We start from the raw sequence: 7,451 nt of genomic DNA on the forward strand, positions 1-7,451 counted from the left end.
TATTTTGAAAAATCAATGAAGTTAATTGAAAAATTAAGTGTGAAATTGTCAATGAAAGGAGTTGAAGTTAGTTTGATCATAAATGTGAATTACTCCTTATTTTGAATTCTTAATCATTCGTTTGTAGCCATGAGCCAGGCCTTACGTACAAGCCAATTAAGTCCTATTGACTGAGTCTCAGTTGCCCAATATACTAGTGGAGAAGAGTTGCGAGAATTTAGCCTATGGACTGTTGATTGATGCTTTTAATGATTATGAATTTTGATCTAAACACGCACACACGCTTATTCTTTGCATTTACCTATTTGTGAGTGTTTTTTATTATATATCCTATATTTGATCCTATGCTACCTTGAAAAGTCCTCATGATCTATGAATGTTTGAATTGAATTTGGATAAGGGTATTTTGAACTTGAGTTGCGGAGATTGTGAGTTTATGCAGTTATTTTGTTATGACTGAAACTTTCAAGTGTTAGTAGGTTGGATGAGACTGGATTTGAATTTTTAAAATTATTTTTTGAGGTCATTGCTCCATAATATTTCTTGACGTTCATTGTCTTGTTTAATTGTTAGTTTTGATGAGTATTAATTTTTGAAAAATATTGTTTTTAATAGATTTGCTCGAGATGAACAAAAGTTCAAGTTTGGGGGAATTTAATAAGTGCATTTTGTGCACGTAATTTGCATATGGTTTACTTGACTTTTGATATTTATTGGTAGATATTGCGTGAAATTGTTGTTGTTTTTGTGTTTGTAGGTAGTTATGGACCTTGATGAGTATTTAAAGGATTTGAGCCTAAAAGGGCAAAAATCGAGGTCAAGGCGCGCCCGCGCCAACTAATGGGGCGCCCGCACTCTTATTGAAGAATTTAGGCAGAAAATTCGAGCTGAAGGCGCGCCCGCGCTGTTGAAGAAAATTCTGAAGAGTGTTTTGCGAAGTGGAGGCGCACCCGCCCTGTTCCCTGCGCGCCCGCGCTGTCGTCTGTGAGGAAATAAAGAGTCTGACTGTTTATGGAAACTTTGGGGATATCTTTGGTATTATGTTTGGACGATTGCTAGGTCATATTTAAGAGATTTTTCTGAGTCATTAAGCTATCTATCAGCCGCCAATACACACAATATTCTGGAGAGCACTTTTGTGAGTTTTTAAGATCAAGAATTGAAGATTGTTTGGAACGAAGACGAAGACTTTTCAACCGGATACGGAAGAAAGACAACGGCTTTGTTACTTCTTTTTATTTTCTTTTGATTGTTGAATTATGTTTGAGATATTAAACATGATTTGGTTTTTATTGAATTTGAGCATGAACTAAACTTTTCTAGTTTAGAGGTTGACGTAGCTTGGTTGAGACATATTCATGAATCTTTGATTTTAATGAATTGAATTTCTATAGATTAATTGTGTTTCTAGAATTGAATGTCTTCTTAATTTACTGGCCATAAATTGAGTTTTTATATTTACTTAGAATCGTTGCTCGAGAGAGGGGATTTTGAGTAGGATCAATAGAAACTACACTATTAATTGTTTATATAACTCGGAAGAGTATATAGCTTTAATAGAACCTTTAATGAACATCGTTTTACACATATCACTACATCTAGATTTTTAATAGGGATATTGAAATTGAACTGTAGTTGATACACTCTATTTATTGCTCGGGAGAGGGGAATAGAATAATCTAAGTGTTCTTGGTTATTAATCAAAAGAAATTCATAAAATAGATTAATTAGGATTGAATATTGTTGAGACCAAGTGAAATAAAAACCTCTGGACTATTTTTTCTCTAATTGATAAATTCTCAAAATTTGTGTGTGCATGAGCTTGATAATTCTTCATTACTTATTTAAGTTTTCAGCAAATTTCCAAAGTTTGAATTTCTAGATAAAATTAAGACTATTTTAATTACAAGTATTGAATATTTTCAAATTACTCTTCGTGGGATCGACACTCTCTCTTTCACTATACTAAAACTTGATACTCGTACGCTTGCGAGTATTTTTCACAACAAGTTTTTGGCGCCATTGCCGGTGAGTAAATTTTGATTATTTTTTAGTCTTATTACCAATTAGTCTAGATTTTAATTTAGAGTTTTTTTTATTTTAAGTTATTAATTGATTTCTTCTTAATTTCAATTTCAGTCTATGCGACGATCTCAAAGTGCGAATTATTTACTGTTTGATCCGGAGATCGAGCGCACTGCACGTGCTTTAAGAAGAATTAAAAGAGAAGAAATTGAGAGAATGGTTGAAGAGAACGTCAATCAAGCTCCCCTGGTGCCAATCAGAGATCACTCCCGGCCGACGATCCAGGCTCACTATTCTGAAATCGCTCGAGGAACCATCAATGCAAACAATTTTGAGCTAAAACCGGCCTTGATCAACATGGTTCAACAGAACCAATTTAATGGGAGCGCAACTGCTGATCCTCACCTACACCTACGCACTTTCTTGGAGATCACCGATGCGGTAAAAATTAATGGTGTGTCTGAGGATATTATTCGTTTATGCTTGTTTTCGTTTTCTCTCAGGATCAAGCCAGAAGTTGGTTGCAATCAATGCCGCTTGGAAGCATCACTACTTGGGAGGGGATGACAGAAAAATTTCTTGCAAAATATTTTCCACCTGCCAAAACCACCCAACTCAAGATCGAGATCAGCACATTCAGGCAGATGGATTCTGAACAGCTCTACGAGGCATGGGAAAGGTATAACAAATTATTAAGACGTTGTCCTAACCACAATTTTGCAGATTGGGAACAGATCGAGTGGTTTTACAACGGTCTGAATGCGCCTACGAGGATGAATGTGGATTCTGCGGCTGAAGGTACTATATTTGCAAAGGACCATGTACAGGCCTATGATATGCTGGAACAGATGACGATCAACAGTTTTCAATGGCCATCTGAGCGTATGGGAGTAAACAAGCCAGCTGAAGTGTATGCACTGGATCCTCTCACATTCATCAGTGCTCAATTATCTGCACTGACTACACAAGTAGCTGCATTGAATAAAGTGAGTGTTACAGAACTAGCAGGTGTTCCGGGTGCAGTGGATGAATCACACTATCATGAACAAGCCCAGTACATAAATCAGAGAGGTTATGGAGGCTATCGAGGTAACCCTGTCCCAAATACTTATCATCCTAGCTTGCGTAATCATGAAAAATTTTCGTATGCTAACAATAGAAATGTGTTGAATCCTCCGGGGTTCAATGGAAACAAGGATGAGGGTAAGCAGTTTTTGGAGGATGTTGTTAGTACCTTTGTGCAGGAATCATGTAAGAGGATGGCGAGAACTGAGTCTCGCCTTGACAGCTTAGAGACGCACATGGCCAACATGGGTGCTGTACTTCAATCTATGGAGTGTTGGAACACGGTCGTTCTCCGGATCGAAAAAAAATGATACCCGTTGCAGCGGAAGTTTTAAAATTTTATATGGAACAATTCCATATCATGGGTATCAAATTCCTACGATTAAAATTGATAACATAAAATTTAAACAATGTAAATTTTACCTTAAAATCTCGAAGCGAGATTATGGACACCAACAGATTAATCTGCTCTTGTTGTATATCCCAGGAACTGATGAACGAACTTTTCTTCAATCAGGTCCACGAACGGAGATTTAATCCCTCTGATAGACTGCACTAGAAAGTCTATCAGAAGTTTCTACGAAGAGAAATTAACAGATTTGATCTGTTAAACCAGACTGCAATTTCGAAAATTACAGGCTAGATTTTCGATGACAGAGAGGGAGAGGGGCGGCGGCCACCTAGAGAGAGAACCCTAGGGTTTTCAAAAAAATTTTATGCCTTCTTATGTCAATTTATGTACTGCAATAACTTATTTATAATGTGGGCTGCTAACAGCTTAGGGCCCATTAGTCATAAGTTCAAGCCTGACAAGCAAAGCCCACATGTTCAGAAATTAATATAAAATTCATCGTGACTCAGATTGATAAACCAATTTCACCAATGTGCACAGAAACCATTTCTGCATCTTTTAAAGTCAAGGCAAATTTTCTGAATCCGAATTCAGTGGTTTTCAAAAATTTCCATCAATATGTCATTTTAGGAAATCTTACTCCCTCTACTTTTAAATAAGAAGTCCTACTTCTTTATCCACTAAATTTAACTCTTTAAATTTAATTTCTCAACGGGGATTAGAAATCCATTACTTGTGTGACCCTCAATGGTTCAGGGATACAGCTAGCCGTGGGCTCACAACTCCTTGTGGCTCGGAACAACAATTTCCGACTTGCCCATTGAATCATGGTAAGAGCGTCTAGCAACGTCGCCCCATGATTCCCTAGGTATCACTGATAGTGCCTAAAAGAACCAGTAGATTTTGGTTAGCGTACAGTACGGTCCCTTCATCCATATATCCCAATCGAATCAACAACCATTGGTACATCGAGAGTCGTTCGAGATTCGATAACTATGCAATGCATCTTGAAGATCAAATAGTGACATCGCATGTGCTACTAGGAAACCAAGTAACCTAAAACACATCATGTACTCTGGCCAGAGATTTGCCACACTAATATCTCCTCAGATTGCATAGGATATCCACACTCGCAAGTGTGCGGTGAATCCTTGACAACAAATCATCGACTCCTATATGTGTCGTAACTGTACCTAATCCCGACACCTGATGACCCTAATAGAGTCGGTAAACGAGTCAAAGCACAGTACTAGCATATAGAGTCTCAATGATGTTTCAAGTAATAAGGACTAATGGTGTACAACCAAAACCGCGGACTATATCCACTCGATAAGTGATAACCACTTGGAAAGTCCGAATAGGGTAGTTCGATCATTCATCATATGAATATCCATTTGCATGCTTCAAACATCTCTATGTTCCATACCAATGAAACGTGGTACTCGGCATCGCAAATGCTAGTCTCAATCTCGAGCGATACTTATCCTTATTTGTGGACGGCTTAATTGACTAGGAACTGTTTAGAATATACAGTGAACATAAGATGTTTTTCATGACAGTGATCTCTCTATATTCACTATCTCATCTTACTTTAGTATATTCAAGGTCTTTATCAAAATAACAATAGTATGTCATTATATAATAATAAGATAAAGTGAACGTCATTTAAAGAACGTATATTATATTAAACAAAGATTGTTTACAAAAAGAGACTCTCAAAGCTCTTAGCCACAATTTGGCTAGCGGGGCATCAACTCTTTCAATCTCCCACTTGCCCTAAAGCCAACTAGTCATACTACGTAGTCCCATTGCTTCGCGATGTTTGTCAAATAATGGTCCTGGCAAGGGCTTAGTAAGTGGATCAGCGATATTGTCTGCAGAGGCCACTCTCTCGATAGTGATGTCTCCTCTTTCCACGATCTCCCGGATGATGTGGTATTTCCTCAGTACGTGTTTGGATCTTTGATGAGACCTTGGTTCCTTTGCCTGAGCAACGGCACCCGTGCTGTCACAGTACACCGGGACTGGACCAACAACTTCAGAAATAACGCCCAACTCTTGGACAAAATTCCTCATCCAAACGGCCTCTTTAGCAGCAGCTGATGCCACAATGTATTCTGCCTCAGTGGTGGAATCCGTTGTGGTGTCCTGCTTGGAACTCTTCCAAGAGACAGCACCTCCATTGAGCATGAACACAAATCCAGAGGTTGACTTCGAGTCATCCACGTCACTTTGGAAGCTAGAGTCGGTATAGCCTTCCAATTTCAGATCTCTTCCTCCATAAACCATGAATATATTCTTAGTTCTTCTCAAGTACTTAAGAATATCCTTCACGGCTTTCCAATGCATTTGACCGGGATTGGCTTGATATCTGCTCGTGACACTCAGAGCAAATGCCACATCCGGTCTGGTAGATATCATCCCATACATGATACTCCCTATGGCTGACGCATATGGTATGTGTGTCATTTTCTCTATCTCTTCGTCAGTCTTGGGACACATAGACTTGGATAGAGAGACTCCATGACACATAGGTAGATGTCCTCTCTTGGACTCATCCATTGAAAACCTTTTCAATATAATGTCGATGTAGGTAGCTTGAGTAAGTCCTATCAGTAGGATGATAGAAATAATATCCGATTGAATTCTTCGGATACCCTACAAAATAACATAAGGTGGATCGACTATCCAACTTATCTCCCACTGTCTGCTTCACGTAAGCTGGACATCCCCAAATCCTCAAGTACGAATACTTAGGAGTTTTGCCATTCCATAACTCGTATGGTGTTTTATCCACTGCTTTGGTGTGGACGTTGTTCAACAACAATACCGCCGTTTCAAGAGCATAGCCCCAAAACGAAGGTGGGAGCTCAGTAAAGCTCATCATAGATCGAACCATGTCCAACAAAGTTCGATTGCGACGCTCCGAAACACCATTCAGCTGAGGTGTCATAGGAGGAGTCCACTGAGAGAGAATCTAATTCTCTTTTAGATAATCCAAGAACTCGGTACTTATGTATTCTCCACCTCGATCTGATCGAAGTGCTTTGATACTCTTACCTAGTTTGTTTTCTACTTCAGCCTTGAATTCTTTGAACTTTTCAAATGATTCAGACTTATATTTCATCAAATATAAGTACCCATACCTAGAATAATCATCAGTAAAGGTAATGAAGTAGGTGTGACCAAATTTTGTACCAATATTAAATGGTCCGCAAACATCTATATGGATCAAATCCAATAGATTTTGACTACGCTCAGGTTTTCCTTTCAAAGGAGATTTAGTCATTTTTCCTTTTAGGCAGGACTCACAAGTAGGTAGAGAGTTAATATCAGACATATCAAACATGCCCTCTCCCACTAGCTTGTTCATCCTCCTTGAGGAAACATGACCTAGCCTAGCATGCCAAAGGTTTGCCGGGTTTTGATTATCAATTTTCCTTTTATTTGTTGTTACCGATTTATCAACATAATTAATTGGAACGTCTTTTAATTTTAAGTTATATAGATCGTTTTCAAGTTGTCCACATCCAATTAAACATTAATTCTTGTAAATATTGCAAATCCCATTCATAAAATTGCAAGAAAAACCATCTCTATCAAGCATAGAAATAGAAATAATGTTTTTAACCAAATCTGGCACATATAAAACATCTCTTAAAAATAACTTAAAATCATTCTGCAAAATTAAACAAATGTCTCCCACAGATTTTGCTTCAACTCGAGAACCATTTCCGAGCCTCAGCTGGGTCTCACCCATCCTAAGCTTGCGACTTCTTGTCATCACCTGCAAATCATTGCAAATATGAGATCCACATCCGGTATCCAATACCCAAGAAGTAGTATTAAGTGAAACATTTATTTCAATATAAAACATACCCTTCGCAGTTCGCAACTGCTCAAGATATTCCTTGCAGTTACGTTTCCAATGATCGGGTTTCTTGCAGTGATGGCAAACATCCTTGGATTTTTCCACGTTTGAAGCCTTTGTCTTGTTCTTCTTCTCGGG

This window comes from Henckelia pumila, unplaced genomic scaffold (assembly GCF_033568475.1).
Source record: "Henckelia pumila isolate YLH828 unplaced genomic scaffold, ASM3356847v2 CTG_123, whole genome shotgun sequence".
NCBI classification, from domain to species: Eukaryota; Viridiplantae; Streptophyta; class Magnoliopsida; order Lamiales; family Gesneriaceae; genus Henckelia; species Henckelia pumila.